We start from the raw sequence: 20687 nt of genomic DNA on the forward strand, positions 1-20687 counted from the left end.
GCAAGATTTGATTAAGAAAGGTGTGGTTGAAGAAACTCGAGGAAATGTTTGTAATAGTCCTGTACTACCGATTTTGAAACGAACTGATCCTACAAAACCTCCAGTGTACAGGTTTGTCATAGACCTTAGAGAAGTTAATAAGATTGTGGTTCCGCAGTTTCCTGTGGTTCCAGACATTACTGCCTTGTTAACATTGATTCCTGCTACAGCCACTTGGTTCTCAGTCATCGACTTGAAGAATGCCTTTTTCAGCATTCCGATAGCCGAGGAAAGCAGGGATATTTTCGGCTTCTGTCTAGGAGGTCGAAGTTTCAGATTTAAACGCGCTCCACAGGGCTACTGTGAAAGTCCGTCTATTTATAGTCAAGCATTAAAAAGCCAGTTAGATTCTTTTGTCCTTCCTCCAGGTTCTGCCCTAGTACAGTACGTAGACGATCTTCTAGTGGCTGCTGATGACAAGGAAACTTGCAAAGCAGCTACGATTTCGTTATTGCATCATTTGTCCAACTTGAATCACAAGGTATCACCTTCCAAAATGCAATACTGCTGCCAAGAAGTGACCTACCTAGGTCATCTCTTGTCAAAGGAGGGAAGGAAGTTGACCCCAGAAAGAATAAAAGCAATTACACAGATGAGTGTTCCACGCACACAGAGAGAAGTACGTGCCTTTTTAGGTATTACCTCTTACTGTAGGCAGTGGATCCCAAATTTTTCTCTTTTAGCGAAACCATTGGTAGCTTTGACTGGGAAAAATGTTCCGAATCCAGTGCCATGGTCTGATGAATGTCAAGAGAGTTTTACTGAATTACGAAAAGCATTGTGTTCAGCTCCTGTATTGGGTACACCTGATTACAGTAAGCCATTCACGCTCTACGTTCACGAGAGAGAAGGTTGCGCGTTGAGTGTTCTGACACAGAAATTTGGTGATAAACAACGCCCTTGTGCGTATTTTTCATCAACATTGGATCCGGTAGCCAGAGCGTTACCTAGTTGTTTGAGAGCTACATCGGCAGCTGCGGCTTCCATTCGACAATCTGCTGGTTTGGTGATGAATAACATGCTAGTGGTCATGGTTCCTCATGCGGTGGATACACTCATGAACCGAACGAAGACACAACACCTTACTAATGCAAGATTATCTGGTTACGAGCTGACATTACTAGCGAGTCATATTCAGATCAAAAGATGTAATGTATTGAATCCAGCAACGCTGTTGCCGGCTAATCAAGAGTCGAGTGATTCCGAGCCACATGATTGCTGTTTTAAAACGGAGGAAGAGACAAAAGGACGCATTGACTTGAGGGATACTCCGTTATCAGATCCGGATGGTACGCTGTATGTGGACGGGTCATGTTTTAAATTGGAGAATGGTGATGTGACTGCTGCTTACGCAGTAACAACTTTGAAGACGATTGTGGAGACTGCAAGAGTGAGTCAGAAGTCTGCCCAAGCTGCAGAATTAATAGCCCTAACGAGAGCATGTGTTTTAGCTGAGGGAAAGAGAGTGAATGTGTTCACAGATAGTCAGTACGCATTTGGCGTGGCCCATAGTTTTGGCCGGTTGTGGAGAGAAAGAGGTTTCATTACGTCCCATGGGACTAAGATTCAACATGGTCAGCTAGTTAACGACTTGTTGGAATCTCTAACCTTGCCGACTGAAGTTGCGATTGTAAAGTGCAGTGCTCATAAAGCAATCACGGATGATGTTGGTCGTGGGAATGCTTTTGCTGATGAAATTGCTAAACAGACAGCTAGAGACATAATGAGTAGAATGTATGTTGCAACGTCTGCAAGATGGATCGCTGAGTCTGGAATGTGTGAGGACACAATGGAAAGTGTGAAAGAGATTCAGAAAGAAGCAACTGAGGAAGAGAAACGTGTATGGAGAGAGAGTACGGGCAAGTTGGACTCGAATGGATGTTGGATTGATTTGACAGAACAGCAGCGTTGGATGTTGCCCGATGCGTATGTGCTTGCAGTAGTGACGATGGCGCATGGAGTAGCGCACATAAGCTCTAAAGGGATCTGTAAGATGTTGGCTCATGTCTGGAAAAATGAGGGAATCAGTAAGTGTGCAGAAAGAGTGGTGAAAAACTGTATGGTATGCCTGATGCATAATCCTGGCAAGGGAACTCCAACTCCTGCTGGTCATTTCGCTCCTCCTTCCTGCCCTTTCGAAGTGATTCAGTTAGACTTCATTCACATGGACCGCTGTAATAATTTAAAATATGTCCTAGTGGTGGTTTGTGCTTTTTCCAGGTGGATAGAAGCATATCCACTGAAGGACAATACTGCCTTATCGACTGCCAAAATTCTTCTCAAAGAATATTTCCCTAGATTTGGAATGCCACGGATTGTATGGTCGGATAACGGAAGTGAGTTTATAGGGAAAGTTATGCAGAGTGTATGTGCAGGCCTAGGTTTGAAACAGAAATTCCACAGTGCGAACCATCCCCAGTCAGCTGGTTTAGTGGAGGGTTACAATGGTACCCTCAAGCTGAAGATAGCTAAAATACAGGCATCCACGGGTTTAGCCTGGCCAGACGCACTTCCTTTGGCCTTGTTATCAACGAGAGCAACTGTACATTCTAGAGTGGGGCTTAGCCCTTACGAGATAGTCTTTGGTCGCCCGGCAAATATCTGGGGTGTGCCAAGGCCTAAGGAATTTAATTCACTAGAATATCCTATGTTAATAGACTACCTTTACGACTTGACTGCTAAATTGAGTCTTATTCATCAACAGGTTTTCGATGCTTTGCCAAAGCCTCCGGAGAGTCCAGGGCATCAGCTGAAACCGGGAGATCTGGTTGTCATCAAGAACTTCGCGAGGACGAAGAACCTTCAACCGAGATTTGTGGGGCCTTTCCAAATCTTACTGGCAACGAGGACAGCAGTTCGTGTAGCTGGCCGCAAGCACTGGGTACACGCGTCCCATGTTAAGCGTGTCCCTTTGCCGCTTCCTTACGACGACTGGGTGAAGAAGGGAATTGGTGCCTCCGAATCTGAAAGCACACCGAAGTTTATCCCTTTCAGCGATGCCGAATTGATTACTGATACTCCAAAATCCGACTCTCCTCCTGAAAAGACTCCTTTGAACACTGAACATTTGTCTCCAGCATCAGAAGAAACTTTGCTATCTGCGAACTTAAACACTACAACAGCTGCTAGTGATACACTATTTGCCGATCAGACAGTACCTGCGAAGCAGAGATATAACTTGAGAAAACGTAACATGGACAAATAAAGCAGGCAACTGCATATTGTGATTTTGATATATTGAACTTTTGCCTTCAGCCAGGAAGTTTGCTATTGTTTATTGTTTTTTTAAATTGCCTTGCCGTCTGGGTAGCCGTAGGGTCGTGGCTGTGTGCCTAGTATGAATCTGCAGGGGTCTGACACAAGGTCGATCTTTCTGTTGGTCCTGGGAACTCCCAGGGCTGATAGAGGCATTTTCATTTACGTACACATCATCAGTGGTCGCGAGCGGATTGTAGAAGATGGAGCTTCCTGCGCTGCAACAAGAAAATGTAATTTATGTTCGCAGAAACAGACTTTATAGAATTCTTCATAGCAAATGCTTTCTGATGCAATGTGCCATTACATTCTTGATTATTTTAGCAACATTGGTGGGTGGAATCGTCTTTAGTATAAATTTGATTTTTGTGCCAGTTACTACAGTACCTCCCCTTGATCCTGCTATTACTACTGTTTCTTCTATACACTCTTTTCACTCGTTTCCTGAACATGAGCAAGCCCGACGTTCAGAATTCATTAACAACACTTTTGTACAGCTCTTGCATCAACACCAACTGGTAGTTAACACTACAAACTGCTGGGTGTGTGGCTTGATACCCCACACTATGGATAAAGGTATTCCCTATCTGGTTTTGCCTTTCAGCTACAATGGATCATTTCAGGCCCTTCAAACCATCTTTGCTTATGCCCTTGAGACCTATCCTCCACGTCCACCACGTTCCACTAGATATAACTCTGCCAACAAAGCTTTAGTCCAGGGAATTATTGACATGATCAAGGATGTCAATAATACTCCATCATTCCCTAGAGACGAACTGCGAGTGTATTTAAGTTGGAATACTTCAGAGTATCGCCTTAGTTTAGGAGAAAGCAAGCGTAAAAGCTCAACTCCAATCTGGGTCGTACCCCACCGAGGTCAGGTCTGTTTGCAAGGTAACGGGAGAAATCCGAGAGCTCAGCTGGGAAGGAGTGAGTGCGTAGAGACTTATGTGTTTCCGGCTAACTCTTCCCCTGCCTTCCTTACTGCTAGGGGTACCTACTTCATTTGTCGAGACAGAGCATATACATGGTTACCTGCTGACTTTTCAGGATCATGTTATATTGCTCGATTGTTGCCTCCGACATACACTGCTTCATCTGATTACCACAGAACCAGAATAGCGAGAGGTGTCTTCAGCAAGGAAGATACTGCTGGTCAGGAAGCTGGAGACTTCTTCAAAGGCTTCCTTCCGTTCTGGGGGCCTATGGCCAATAGTAGAAACATACGTCAGCTAACACGGGTAGTTGAATCTACTATTACCGAAACTGCTGGTGCCCTTAGTAATTTGACAGCTGAGCTTCAGGCGGATAGACTCATGACGTTGCAGAACCGTATGGTTCTAGATGTTATACTTGCAGATCGAGGTGGGGTATGCAGAATGATCCAATCGAGCTGCTGTGTCTTTATTCCTAATAATGCTCCAACAGTCTATGAGGCGATCTCTAAGCTACACAAGATTTCCGACTCCATACATGTAGACGAGGGAAACTGGTCCTTTATGGAGTGGTTTTGGACTCTGATCTCAGCGTGGGGGTGGAAGGTTCTAATGATCATCGGTGTCATCTTAGTATTCCTATTCTCATGTTGCTTGATTATCCAGTGTGGTCCCGCTTTGTGTAGTCTTTGTGCTGCAACCTGTTTTAGGAAACCACCTGCAATTGGAGAAAAGGCACGAGAAAGGATGATGATACAACAACATGTCACTGACCTGATGAGTATAGAACTAGACTCTGATATAGACTGAGTAATTGCCTATGTAAGGGCAAAAGGAGGGTCTGAGGTTCTGTGACGATTTGAACCCGTGTTTTCAATATTGTCGGAAATACATAATATTAGTATCAGCGAACCGCAAATGATCCATTTAGCATATCCTGGTGTTTTCGCTACGATACGAGCAAGAGCACTCCTGTTATGAACACATTTCTGATCTACCCACGGCATCCATCTTAGATCATGGCCGCCATTTTGTGTTTCTTGCCCTCACATACGCAATAACCTCTGATTACTTCATTTCGATTAAGGACACGTAGCCTTAGCCGGAGATTCACCTCTTTCATGACACGTACACCTTAAACCAGATCACGCTGTAGCTGCATGACTCAACAAAGGCTGCCTCCTCTGCCCGAGGCCAGCCCACCTGAACTGGTTCTCGTGTCCATTGTCCCGATCATGATTAGGCGGCCGAAGCCGGTAGCCTTGCCCATTTACAACCCACAAACATCTCTTATCCCGCTTTCCTATCTTCTGCACCTGGCTCTGCTCCTTTCCTTCTGGGCCTTTATTAGGGGGAGGTAACGAAATTTACGATGAGGCGGTCCGGCTCTTGAATGCAATATTGACAAGGGATTGTGATGGACTAGTGGGAACCCCTCTTCGTGATGTTTGGCTTCAGATATTATCGACAGTTCCTGTGTAACGCCAAATATTTATTGTTTAAGACACAAAGGTTTGGGAATGTACTGACATGTGAAATATTTGCCTAGAGCACAATTTTCAGTATATAAGGAGCAACCCTCTATGTACAAATCGAACAGGCTCCTGGTTACTGCCCAGTCGTAGTTTCTGTGACTTCTGTGTCCCTGCAGTAATAAACCTTTGGTCTTTGACGCCACCATCGAGAAGCCTGTGTTTCTGTTCATTTGCGCACCAAGGCAGGTGGAACTCCGGGGTCTTTGGGTGTTGTTCCCTGACACCTCTGGACGGAACCAAAAAAGTCCAGAACTCCACCCTGAATGTACATGGAGCCCCCCCCCCCCCTCAGGGCTGATGGAGCTATGAAGTGGTATGAACGAGGCATGTGCAAGCTGCAAGCACGGGCCCTAGAAATCTACAGTCTTTTACCAATCCTTCCCAAATCTCTCAAAGTAGTCTATGCATTCTCATTAGTGTCGACTTCACCAACCCCTGTCTTATGTTTTGAATCCTGAGTTTTAACGCCTGATTTTGGGTTTCTCTAGACCAAGAGCTCTTAACGTATGATATCTATGAGTATCGATGACAAACAAGTGACTCTGACTCTTATGTCTTTCAGAGCTCATTGTCTCATATAGAACCTCCTTCATGTTGATTGCACACACACATGTATGATGTATTGTCTTTGTATGTGTGATGTAAAGCGCTCTGTCACCCCACATGATGTGAAACGTCCTTTGGCCTTCATGAAATCACATTAATCACAGATTTTTGGCTATTAATGCCATCCATGTACCATGAGTGACACTTAGGTCACAAATGACCTCAGTGTGTCAAGGCCAGCATTTTTCTAAAGGTTCGCCCTTTCATGTGCCCCAGCTGCCCTCACTCATGACAATAATTACCTCCAATGTGATAGTGCCGGCATTTTGACACAGATGCTCCCATGCCAAGACCTTCCTCAAGTATGCCAGCAGGTGCCCTGTATGCCACCAATGACCTCTCATATGCCATTACCAGCATTTTGTCATTATGTCAAGAACTACCATCAGAATGAATGACCTCTATCACATCAATTCCAGCATTGTACTGTTATGCCAACAACTGCCTCCAGTGTGCCACTACCTTCTCACAGATGCCTGTCATGCTAAGAGTTGCCTCCAGTGTGCCACTACCTTCTCACAGATGCCTGTCATGCTAAGAGTTGCCTCCAGTGTGCCACTACCTTCTCACAGATGCCTGTCATGCTAAGAGTTGCCTCCAGTGTGCCACTACCTTCTCACAGATGCCTGTCATGCTAAGAGTTGCCTCCAGTGTGCCACTACCTTCTCACAGATGCCTGTCATGCTAAGAGTTGCCTCCAGTGTGCCACTCCCTTCTCACAGATGCCTGTCATGCTAAGAGTTGCCTCCAGTGTGCCACTATGTTCTCACAGATGCCTGTCACGCTAAGAGTTGCCTCCAGTGTGCCACTACCTTCTCACAGATGCCTGTCATGCTAAGAGTTGCCTCCAGTGTGCCACTCCCTTCTCACAGATGCCTGTCATGCTAAGAGCTGCCTCCAGTGTGCCACTCCCTTCTCACAGATGCCTGTCATGCTAAGAGTTGCCTCCAGTGTGCCACTACGTTCTCACAGATGCCTGTCATGCTAAGAGTTGCCTCCAGTATGCCACTACCTTCTCACAGATGCCTGTCATGCTAAGAGTTGCCTCCAGTGTGCCACTCCCTTCTCACAGATGCCTGTCATGCTAAGAGCTGCCTCCAGTGTGCCACTCCCTTCTCACAGATGCCTGTCATGCTAAGAGTTGCCTCCAGTGTGCCACTACGTTCTCACAGATGCCTGTCATGCTAAGAGTTGCCTCCAGTGTGCCACTACCTTCTCACAGATGCCTGTCATGCTAAGAGTTGCCTCCAGTGTGCCACTCCCTTCTCACAGATGCCTGTCATGCTAAGAGTTGCCTCCAGTGTGCCACTACCTTCTCACAGATGCCTGTCATGCTAAGAGTTGCCTCCAGTATGCCAGCGCCTCCATCAACAGTTGCCTTCGGTATGCCATGGCAAACAGCAGACTCGCAAGCATATTATCACAATCTCGTTCAAGCTCACTTACGTCCACTTATTCTCACTCACACTCACTTATTCATTTTCAGCAAATTGTACTCACTTGTTCATTGCCACTCGCTATCTTGCACACACTCCTACTCTTACTTCCTGACCCTCATTCTTTTCACTCACTGACTCCCACATTCTCACTCATTCAGTCACTCAAATTCGCTTTCTCTAATTCAGTCATACTTTCACTAACGCATTCTAAATCGTTTTTTTCTCACTCACTCACTCATTGTTGTTCTCCCTCATTCTAACTCACATTGATTCTCACTCTCTAGTACTCCCTCGCTCAATCATTCTCTCTCTTGCATTCACTCCTACTCGGACAGTCTGACTCACTCATACTCATTGACACTCAAACTCACACATTGTCATTGGCTCTCACTCACTCTCACATTAATATTTAGACACACACACACTCTCTCTTTCACACAAAAACACTCTCACCCACAAGCAGTTACACAACATACATTTAAAAACATTTTTCCCTACCTTAGGTGCCGGGAAGGTCCCATTCCAGCTAATTGTACTCCATTTTTTATTACACTAATAGCAATGACATACTTTTATTCACTATTAGTGTAGAAAACAAATTGGTAGAAAACCGGGAGAGTGAAGTCCCAACTGACGCCATATGGACAAGCGGCTCCTGTGTTCCTGGCACTGATTTTAACATCACTGAGGCCAGAGATCACAAAGAGCAAGCCAGAGCCAGGGGTCACAGCTGCAACCTCTGGTGACCCCTAAACGATGTCTATGCCCTAGATAGATAGATAGATAGATAGATAGATAGATAGATAGATAGATAGATAGATAGATAGATAGATAGAGTGAGGGCGATAGATGGATAGATAGAGTGAGGGAGATAGATAGATAGATAGATAGATAGATAGATAGATAGATAGATAGATAGATAGATAGATAGATAGATAGATAGATAGATAGAGTGACAGAGATAGATCGATAGATCGATAGATCGATAGATCGATAGATCGATAGATAGATAGATAGATAGATAGATAGATAGATAGATAGATAGATAGAGTGACAGAGATAGATCGATAGATCGATAGATAGATAGATAGATAGATAGATAGATAGATAGATAGATAGATAGATAGATAGATAGATAGAGTGACAGAGATAGATAGATAGATAGATAGATAGATAGATAGATAGATAGATAGATAGATAGATAGATAGATAGATAGAGTGACAGAGATAGATTGATAGATCGATAGATCGATAGATAGATAGATAGATAGATAGATAGATAGATAGATAGATAGATAGATAGATAGATAGATAGATAGATAGATAGGTAGATAGGTAGATAGGAGTGGAGCATGAGTAGAAGGAGACAATGGTGTCTACGATGCTCAGACTTGCAGTGGGTTGCGCTGTGGCTCGTGCCATGTGAATGATTTCACGTGCAGTTACTCTGTGCATGACTATGACATAGCCCCCCCACCCTGAACCAAAGAAGACACCAAGGACAGGCATTGAGGGAAGGCCCAGACGATCCTTCCAATTCATTGTCTGCGGCATTGTCCTGCCTATGTTTAGATATCAATACAACTTATGGAATCGAGGCATTTTTTCAGAATTTGGCACACACCAATTATATAGTTTGGTGAGGTACTGCGAGACACCTTCCCCCCTGAGGACAAACGCCTTAACCACAGCTGAGGACAGAGGGATACACCTTACACCCACACTGAGTATAAACCGCGGTGCAATGTAGTCACCTGACAATATGTTTTACACATGTGTGTGTTTGGGGTGGTGGCAGCTCCCTGGGACTCCCGCTTTGCTTGTGGCCATAACGAATAGAACGGCAGTGATTTAGAGACTGTCTGTTCGTTTTTAGAAATTTTATCGTTTTCTTCGTGTCATTTTTAAAATTCTATCTAACCACCTTTAGTTATCCAGGTGCATCGCGGGCGAGCGCTGACTTACCCGTTTACTTTGGCAAAGCCTCTCCTGGCCCCATTTCACCGCAGCTGGTATTACGGTGGTGGTGAGGGCAGGCGGCCATCTTGAGAGGATTCTCTCTCCCCAGCAGAACTGGTGGCAGTGTTCTAGCTGGGGGAGAGAGGACACGGCATAAATTCAGCCGAGGCCGTTAGTCTTTGCGGTGTGTTTGGGGTGGTGGCAGCTCCCTGGGACTCCCGCTTTGCTTGTGGCCATAACGAATAGAACGGCAGTGATTTAGAGACTGTCTGTTCGTTTTTAGAAATATTATAGTTTTCTTCGTGTCATTTTTAAAATTCTGTCTAACCACCTTTTGTTATCCAGGTGCATCGCGGGCAAGCGCTGACTTACCCGTTTACTTTGGCAAAGCCTCTCCTGGCCCCATTTCACCGCAGCTGGTGTTACGGTGGTGGTGAGGGCGGGCGGCCATCTTGAGAGGATTCTCTCTCCCCAGCAGAACTGGTGGCAGCGTTCTAGCTGGGGGAGTGTAATGGCAGAGTTTTTGGCTTTATTTAGAAGTGATATAGATCATTAATCTTGCTCGCATCTAGTATAGGTATTCTTAGCCTATGTTGGCCCTTTTAAGCCCTTTTTCCAGACCTAGAAGAGGATAGCTGCTTAATATGCCTTTATTCTTGACTTTAACCTGTCTATTGCCTATTGGCTTTGACATATTAGACATATTGGTATGGTTTATGTAGGTATTCTGACAGAGCTAAGGAGCATTTCACCCCTTTCAGGCCTAAAGCTAGAGAGACTCCATCTTGATGGAAGCAGAGAGGCTTTTTAGGGCAAAGGCAATGTTTTCAGTTAAGGCTGTTGTGCTAGAGGGAAAATCCAGTTAGGACTGCTTCTTATCCGAGAAATGTGTTTTTCTCTTGGGCCCAGACGTAACATGCAGAGGCGCACTGCGGTTGCGTGGAAGCCTGGGAGCTGGCACAGGAATTCGGTAGGAGACAGCCCTCCTGTGGAAATTTCCATGAGGGGAGAGGAATCCATATTAGCGAGCTACAGGAGAGGAGGAGTGTTCATTCCAGCTTGTGTGCAGGTCAGTTCAGTTTTGGAAGTCAGTGCAGCGTGGTGTGCAGTTCAGCGTGGTGCTCAGACCAGCTTGGAGCACAGGACTGCTGGGAGCCCAGAACAACTTGGAGCTCCGAATAGCTTGCAGAGAGAGAGAGGATGTCTGCTGGGAGCTGCAGAATAGAGTGCAGTTCTTGAATGGAGAAAGAAGGCAGACGATTACTGAAGATGAGGAGAGAGAAAGCAGTGAAGGCTGTCAGCTGGAGCAACTGAACCAGAGGCGTGGTGATGTGGTGAAGGAGGGAGAGACAGAGAGAGCCCTAATCCCACCAGAGGCAGAGAGAGAGCCCTAATCCGACCAGAGGCAGAGAGAGAAATCTTCCTTCTAATAGGTGAGGTAGTCTGAATTAGTTACATTTACACTTTCTAATCTTTTCCCTTTCAGTGGAGTGTTCCTGTTATGTTTAATCCTTCTCTTTCAAGCGGTGTGTTCTACCTATAGTCTTTGTCAGTTACATATCTGTATATGTGTATTTTATTAGTGTAATAATAAACATCCCCATAACTACAGTGCTTGAGTTCTTTCATGATAAAGTTATCCTGGCTTCAAGCCAGTTGCTGTTGAGCCACTGATGGATCAAAAGGGGGGGTAGGAGCGCTTAAATCAAGAGACAACTCAGTCAACTGGTGTGTAGCCCCTATTCTTGTTCACTGAAGGTAAATGTAGCTCCTAGGTGAATGCTAGGCACGTGAATGGATGAGTAATCCCAATCAGGTAAGTGGTGATCACATAAATAGGGAGTGAGTGAACCTTTGATGCCAAGAGCAGAGAGTACACTATACAATCCGGACCCATATTCAAAGTTATTATTGTAGTTTCATCCCGAGTAGACAGCTGAGATAATATCCCAATATATATATATATATATGTATAGGTGTTCATAGGAATGTGGTCGTCGTTGATATGCGGCGTTAATGAGAGCACTGGGGGGTTGAACCAGTGTGTATACCCACTGGATTGTGGCTTGAGTAAATGAGAGCACTAGGTAGTGGAACTAGTGTGTAGTTTCGCAGGATCGCGAACACTTTGGAAAAGGGAGCATTGGGTTCTGCAGGCCCGTGTGTAGACGCACCAGATTGTGTGTCAGATCTGCCCTAGGGTAGAACGGTCTGGGTCAGAGTGGCCGCGAGACCAACTGATGTGAATAAGTGTGGTGTAGGGTATGGATATCCCTAGTAATCAGTGAGTATTCTTAGTATCCCTATAGATTTAGTGGTGTTCTTAATAATATGAGCTTGTATATTGCGAGTTCCCTATCCTCAGGTAGGTACCAGGTGCCTGGATATAGAGGAGTCCTGAGGACGGAAGGTGAGTACGTTTTGGCTGGGTCACAGGGGCCCCTGGGGGCTGATCCCATCTAAACAGAAAATCCAGCCATTACATTTTGGCGTAGTCGGACAGTTTACGAACTCTGTGTGCCTGGCCATGTGCTTAGAGAGGTTCCCATGTGTTGTTAGTGAGTGCCATGAACGCCAATTACATTTTGGCGTAGTCGTCATCTTACGAAGCCTGTGTGTCTGGCCATGTGCTTAGAGAGGTTCCCATGTGTTTTGAGTGAGTGCCATGAACGCCATAACATCTGGCGTAGTCAAACGGTTTACCTATCCTGTGTGTCCTGGCCATGTGCTTAGATTGTTTCCCATGTGTTCTGAGGGAGTGCCCTGAACGCTAGTTCCATCTGGCGTAATGTTGCAGTTTATGTAGCCTGTTAGACCTATTGGCTTGAACAGTTGCAGCGTGAGGAGATTGCATTACATCATGGCATTTGGTTTATTCAGGGTGGAAGGAATGGTTTTCATCTTGGTGTTTAAACTGTCAGAGTTGAAGGATGGCATTACATGAGGAAGCCAGTTACATCTTTGTGATGGTCCAATTGTATAAATGTGTGTAAAAAGTGCTTTTAAATTGCCCATTAAATTGCTTGCTGCATCTGCTTATGCTGTGCAATGTGAAATGTGTTCATTTTAATATGATCTGTGGAGTTTTTTTTGAATATAGCTCCTTGTAAATATGACTTTTGAATAGCGTCATTTTATTGTGCCTTGTGAGGTGCATGTTCTCATGTTGATCTGCTGTGTTGCTTGTGAATGGTGCTTTGGATATATTCCTTGTGAAAAGCGTGTCGTTTTTTGAGTTTGTTTACTGTCTTGTAAATATGGCTTTAGAATAGCGCCATTTTAATGTGCCTTGTGAGGTGCATGTTCTCATGTTGATCTGCTGTGTTGCTTGTGAATGGTGCTTTGGATATATTCCTTGTGAAAAGCGTGTCATTTTTTGAGTTTGTTTACTGTCTTGTAAATATGGCTTTAGAATAGCGCCATTTTAATGTGGTTTGTGAGGTGCATGTTCTTATGTTACTTTGTTGTGTTCCTTGTGCATTGCGCCTTGGAAATGTTGTTTGTGAAAGGCTTGTCTTGTAAATATGGCTTGTGAATAGCGCCATGTGGTCATGGCTTGGACAGGGCATGTTCTCATTACGTTTGGCAGGAGAGAGCTGGATCTCTCTCGGGTGCTTGGGGATAACGTTTTTGAAAATATGTGTACGTGTTAGCTGTGAACGTGAAGAAATGTGATCATGATTTTCCCATGTATCCATGGACGTTGGGAAATGATTGTGCTTGAGCTGCCAAAGGGTTAATATCTTGAGTTGAGATGGCAGTCTTTATTTTTTACATGCTGTCAACATGCATGGTTATCTGACCTGACTATAAAAGTCAGTGAATTATTTTAAGGATTTTTGATGGTTTGATTTTGACTTTTTTTTTTGATTCCTTGGTCAGCCTACGTACTTTGTCAGTTTCTTGACGGAAAGGTAACATCTTGTGTTTTGAGAAGGGTTCTGTTCATTTCACATTCCTTTTGAATTGCGTCTACGAATTTGTGTGGGTTCACCTTGGAACTGAAGTGGTTATAAATCAACCAGTCTGTTTACGGAGAAAGCTGTGTTCTTTTAAAATGAGTGAAATGTTAAAAAGATAGCCCGTTAGAGTGCACGCTACGAGCTGTTTTCATTAATAATTTCTGTGAGGGGTTTCCATCTAGACAGGAATGTGTTGGTTTAAGAATAATAAATCTTGCCCGATAGTGCATGATAACATGTGCTTTTAATTAGTGGAATGCAACCATATGCCTTTGAAAGAGGGAAAAATGTAAATGAAAATGTATGCTTTTATAAATGTGAACTTAAATACAATGTTGAAATGTATCTGCATTTTATGTTGTTTTACAAATTATTTCTCTTTGACAAATGGACCATGTTAATTCGTTTCTCAAATGCAGCATGTATAATATTGTATGCCAAAGGTAGTTTCCCCTTTAAATGTCTTGCCTTTAGTTTAATTAGTTGGACAAACGTCTTTTTAATAAAAAAATTGGAGCTTTTTTAATTGGCAATGCACTGTAACAGAATTTTTTTTTTTTAATTAATATTAGCCTCCGTTAGTTTGAGAATCAGGCCATGAGAACAGGCAAAAGGAATTTGTTTTTCGACCTTGGCAGACCAGCTGGTCTGTGCAGACGGATATCTTCCCTTCATTCTGCAAGTTTCGATCACGTCCCAGTGTGTTATGATTGGCTACAGTTCAATTTTCTTCCGCGCACGGCTTGTTTATTTAAGGGCGGGGTGGCCTGGCTCTTCCCTTGGTGTTAGTTAGTGTAGGGAGCCTGAGCGGGCTTCTTTAATATGGAAAACTGGGAGGCTTGCAGTGCCCTGCTGAGGCTGAGAGGCTCATCACTTGGCGGTAGTCCAAAGTAGCGTCACACTGTAGCATGGCTCCTGCCCTGAAGCGTGAGACTGGCTTAGTTAGGATTAGGGTATGTTAGGCCCTGTGCAAAAAAAGTTATTAAAAGTTAAATTTTGAATGTTTTTAATTAATTAGGATATTTTCTTTTCAATAATGAAAGGCACCCGGGGTGTTTTTTAAATGGAAAATTTTATTTTTGCAAGAATAATGATACTTGTTCTCTTGTTTTTAGGATGGCTGTGGTTGTGGTTTTGTGTGGGCCCGTCCCCCTTTCCACTTCCTTTTATTATTTTAGCTTTTTACTTTCATGTTCTTATTTTAGTTTATTGTTTTTGGATGATGGAACCAGACCAGACCAGACCAGACCGGGTGATGGATGGCCGCATTGGAGGAAGTGTCTGGATACCGAAGATGCAGGGTGGTGGCCTACACTGAATAATTTGGACTGTGTTATTAATACCTTGGCCTGCGTCTTTTTATGGACATCTCTACGAGCAGGCCCCATTTTTAAAAAAAAAAAATATATAATACACATATGTTTTATTTGGGACAGAATTATACATGTATCTTGATCCATAATCCCTTGTACAAGCAGGCCCCACTTTTTAAAGCAAAAATCATGTCACCTATTATAGTTTTTTCTGTTTTCTTCAATACAGTTTTTCCCAAATGAAGGACTTTTTTGAATGATGGCGCACACATGTGCTCCACTGTGTGATTTAAGCTTGATGTTACACTAGTTATCTTGTAGACTGGGGTTGTAGTTTTTTTTACTGTTCTTGCATTTTCACCTTGATTGATCAAAGGGTGGTTGCCTTAAAATTTAGATGGTTCTGGGTGGTGTGTCTTTTAGTATGATTATGTGTTAATGTTTATCCAGACCTTGCAACAGTTTGTCATGTTCATTTCTCAGATTTCACTTTAAATTGACTAATGTCAGTAGGTAGGCCTCATTTAGGCCTATTGTTATTTTCATCCCACAAACAAGCCCCTACACCAATAGTTTCATGAGTCATCATTAGCTTAACTTGCCTATGGTTGGTAGGGCTCATTTAGGCCCTTTCTTATTTTCTCATTAGGAGTTGAAACACATTTAGCCTTAAGTTGTCCGAAGTAGGCCCCATTTAGGCCCCTTGCTGTTTTCATTCAACACATAAGCCCCTACATCACTAGATTTCACCAGTTATCATTAGAAGTTGAGGAACATTTAGTTTGAGGATGCTTTGGTTAGTTTCTGTTGTTATCAGATCCAATCTCAGATATGTTTCAGCATTCAGGTCAAGGGTGCTTTGATTTGTTTTTAGGTTTCTATTCCCTACAATTGAGTTCCAGGTGGAATTTCCTTAAGTTGTCATTGTTTTTAGGGAGTTTTTTAGGTTTTGATTTGTTGATAGATTGTGTTGATGTTTGTTTATTTGGATGTTATTGTTTGTCAGATGTTCGCAAGATAGGGATCTAAGGGTGGATGGCAGAGATATTTAGCAGTGATATAGATCTTAATCTTGCTCACATCTAGGATAGGTATTTTTTTAGCCTATGTTGGATAGATTATGTTGATGTTTGTTTAGATGGTTGTTGTTGTTTATAAGATGCTCGCAAGATAAGGATCTAGGGTGCAGTGTAATGGCAGAGTTTTTGGCTTTATTTAGAAGTGATATAGATCATTAATCTTGCTCGCATCTAGTATAGGTATTCTTAGCCTATGTTGGCCGTTTTAAGCCCTTTTTCCAGACCTAGAAGAGGATAGCTGCTTAATATGCCTTTATTCTTGACTTTAACCTGTCTATTGCCTATTGGCTTTGACATATTAGACATATTGGTATGGTTTATGTAGGTATTCTGACAGAGCTAAGGAGCATTTCACCCCTTTCAGGCCTAAAGCTAGAGAGACTCCATCTTGATGGAAGCAGAGAGGCTTTTTAGGGCAAAGGCAATGTTTTCAGTTAAGGCTGTTGTGCTAGAGGGAAAATCCAGTTAGGACTGCTTCTTATCCGAGAAATGTGTTTTTCTCTTGGGCCCAGACGTAACATGCAGAGGCGCACTGCGGTTGCGTGGAAGCCTGGGAGCTGGCACAGGAATTCGGTAGGAGACAGCCCTCCTGTGGAAATTTCCATGAGGGGAGAGGAATCCATATTAGCGAGCTACAGGAGAGGAGGAGTGTTCATTCCAGCTTGTGTGCAGGTCAGTTCAGTTTTGGAAGTCAGTGCAGCGTGGTGTGCAGTTCAGCGTGGTGCTCAGACCAGCTTGGAGCAAAGGACTGCTGGGAGCCCAGAACAACTTGGAGCTCCGAATAGCTTGCAGAGAGAGAGAGGATGTCTGCTGGGAGCTGCAGAATAGAGTGCAGTTCTTGAATGGAGAAAGAAGGCAGACGATTACTGAAGATGAGGAGAGAGAAAGCAGTGAAGGCTGTCAGCTGGAGCAACTGAACCAGAGGCGTGGTGATGTGGTGAAGGAGGGAGAGACAGAGAGAGCCCTAATCCCACCAGAGGCAGAGAGAGAGCCCTAATCCCACCAGAGGCAGAGAGAGAAATCTTCCTTCTAATAGGTGAGGTAGTCTGAATTAGTTACATTTACACTTTCTAATCTTTTCCCTTTCAGTGGAGTGTTCCTGTTATGTTTAATCCTTCTCTTTCAAGCGGTGTGTTCTACCTATAGTCTTTGTCAGTTACATATCTGTATATGTGTATTTTATTAGTGTAATAATAAACATCCCCATAACTACAGTGCTTGAGTTCTTTCATGATAAAGTTATCCTGGCTTCAAGCCAGTTGCTGTTGAGCCACTGATGGATCAAAAGGGGGGGTAGGAGCGCTTAAATCAAGAGACAACTCAGTCAACTGGTGTGTAGCCCCTATTCTTGTTCACTGAAGGTAAATGTAGCTCCTAGGTGAATGCTAGGCACGTGAATGGATGAGTAATCCCAATCAGGTAAGTGGTGATCACATAAATAGGGAGTGAGTGAACCTTTGATGCCAAGAGCAGAGAGTACACTATACAATCCGGACCCATATTCAAAGTTATTATTGTAGTTTCATCCCGAGTAGACAGCTGAGATAATATCCCAATATATATATATATATATGTATAGGTGTTCATAGGAATGTGGTCGTCGTTGATATGCGGCGTTAATGAGAGCACTGGGGGGTTGAACCAGTGTGTATACCCACTGGATTGTGGCTTGAGTAAATGAGAGCACTAGGTAGTGGAACTAGTGTGTAGTTTCGCAGGATCGCGAACACTTTGGAAAAGGGAGCATTGGGTTCTGCAGGCCCGTGTGTAGACGCACCAGATTGTGTGTCAGATCTGCCCTAGGGTAGAACGGTCTGGGTCAGAGTGGCCGCGAGACCAACTGATGTGAATAAGTGTGGTGTAGGGTATGGATATCCCTAGTAATCAGTGAGTATTCTTAGTATCCCTATAGATTTAGTGGTGTTCTTAATAATATGAGCTTGTATATTGCGAGTTCCCTATCCTCAGGTAGGTACCAGGTGCCTGGATATAGAGGAGTCCTGAGGACGGAAGGTGAGTACGTTTTGGCTGGGTCACAGGGGCCCCTGGGGGCTGATCCCATCTAAACAGAAAATCCAGCCATTACAGGGAGAGAGGACACGGCATAAATTCAGCCGAGGCCGTTAGTCTTTGCGGTGTGTTTGGGGTGGTGGCAGCTCCCTGGGACTCCCGCTTTGCTTGTGGCCATAACGAATAGAACGGCAGTGATTTAGAGACTGTCTGTTCGTTTTTAGAAATGTTATCGCTTTTTTCGTGTCATTTTTAAAATTCTGTCTAACCACCTTTTGTTATCCAGGTGCATCGCAGGCGAGCGCTGACTTACCCGTTTACTTTGGCAAAGCCTCTCCTGGCCCCATTTCACCGCAGCTGGTGTTACGGTGGTGGTGAGGGCGGGCGGCCATCTTGAGAGGATTCTCTCTCCCCAGCAGAACTGGTGGCAGCGTTCTAGCTGGGGGAGAGAGGACACGGCATAAAATTAGCATGCCTGCAACAGCGCGCAGCGGTCGCGCATGGCGGGCGCGCCTCAGGCGCGCCGAAGGTAAGCCAAAGGTCAGCCCGTCTGCGCCCGTCTGCGCCTCGGACGCGGCGGACGCTGGGCGGGCTGGCAAACAGGCTCTGACCATGAATACAGCTAATATTCGCTATACACGTTCCTCTCTGATATCCTTACGCCCAGTATTATACAAAAGTCTGTCATGTGCCACTATTGACCCTGATAGGCTCAGCTCCTGTCCGGCCTGTGGTTTTGCATGTGGTATTAAAAACTCTACTTCACTGAAATCCAGCTGTGATGTAGCCTCTATCTCAGCAGCCCTTATTAATGCACGATCAATGTGTAAACACGCCTTGGAGACCTTTTCTTTGTTGGAAGAAGGTACTTTGGACCTGCTATTTATTACGGAAACTTGGTTGGATGGCTCTAGTGCTCCTGACATCGAACTAGCCATTCCAAGAGGGTACAAGATCCGTAGGAAAGATAGGGTTAGTGGTAGAGGTGGAGGGTTAGCAATCATTTTCAGAGAGTCTTGGGAGCTTAATATGGAAGATTCAGATAATCTCGAGGACGGCGAGATTATGAATTTCTCATTGGCTCTGTCCCCTCATTTTACTCTGGGTGGTTCTCTCATCTACCGCCCCCCCGGCCCCGCGGGACGATTTCTTAAAGCTCTCTTGGAGACGCTCGTCCCCAGAGCAGTAAGATTCTCCCGTTTCATGCTGCTCGGCGATTTAAACATCCATGTAGATTGTCGGGATCGTCAGGAAAGTAAGCTCCTTTCTGACTCCTTTGACCTGGCCTCTCTTACCCAATGGGTTGATCGCTCGTACTGGCGTCGGACTGCAGCACCTATTGGATGCCTTTGGCTCCTTTATGGACAATTTGGACTTGAAGGTGAATGTGTCAAAATCTCACACGATGGTTATGGGGAGGGAGTGCACTAAAAAACGTCAAAAATCATTCTTTTGTAATGGGGTCCCCGTCTCGAAAGTCATTACGTTCCCCTACTTGGGAGTCTTGTTTGATAATAAGGGAACATGGGGGCCGCAGGTAACAGCAAAAAGATTGGCGGTAACTAGGTCTTCCTTAGCGATCCTTGGCTTTGCGGGTAAGCTGGGGGCAAGGCCAATGGAAGCCCTTTTAAAGATCTATAGGTGCAAATCTGTGGCCATAGCTCTTTATGGATCTCCGTTATGGGGATATGTTAACCTCGAGCCCATTCAGAGAGCGGAGAATAAATTTATCAGATCTCTCCTCTCCTTACCACAGTCAGCCCCAACTTACTCAATACATCAGGAGGTGGGCTTACCCTACCTGTCGGATCTATTAAGCCTAGCGCCGCTGATCTCATGGCTGAAAATGTGGCTGAACGACGATCTCCCTTTGAACCATACCATCTTGAAAGATGTACTCTCCCTAGATAAATCTAAGAGCATTCCATGGCTGTCCTACTTAGAGAAGTCATTTACCGATTTAGACCGTCCAGAACTTTTCTTAAGCCCAGGAAAAATTAAGGCATCAGATATTGTCCATATAAAAAAGGCATTTATGGAAAAGAAGGCAGCTAGTCGAGAGGATGTCGAATTATTGAAGCCCTCAGTTAGGGCACATAACCTCCTGGTCAGCGCTCCCTTACTTGCCCCTTATCTCAGCTTTGTCTCACATCCCTATCACAGGTTTTTACTAACAAAGTTCAGGTTTAACCTGATACATTTTTACCTGGGTTCTTTTAAGAAATGGCAGAAGCCAGAGTTAGCCCCACCGTGCAGTTGCGATGACTTTTCGGTGCAGGATACAATGCACATCGTCATGTTCTGTTGCCAATATCAGGGGCCGAGGAAAAAATATTTGCTACCCATCTTGAGAGAAGCAGGGTTTACTCAGGTGCGCCCGGCGCTGCTCTATTTACAGCTTGCATCAAATCCACGTACAACATTTTGTATTGCAAATTTTTTAGTGGCCGCAGCAAGGGTGAAAGCTGCTGGTCAAATTTCGCCTTCTTAAATCATTGTATATAGTACCTTTTTAAAACACTCAACTGTATATATGTATTTTTATGCCATGTGCT

Source organism: Lissotriton vulgaris, chromosome 1_1 (assembly GCF_964263255.1).
Source record: "Lissotriton vulgaris chromosome 1_1, aLisVul1.2, whole genome shotgun sequence".
Taxonomy (NCBI): Eukaryota; Metazoa; Chordata; class Amphibia; order Caudata; family Salamandridae; genus Lissotriton; species Lissotriton vulgaris.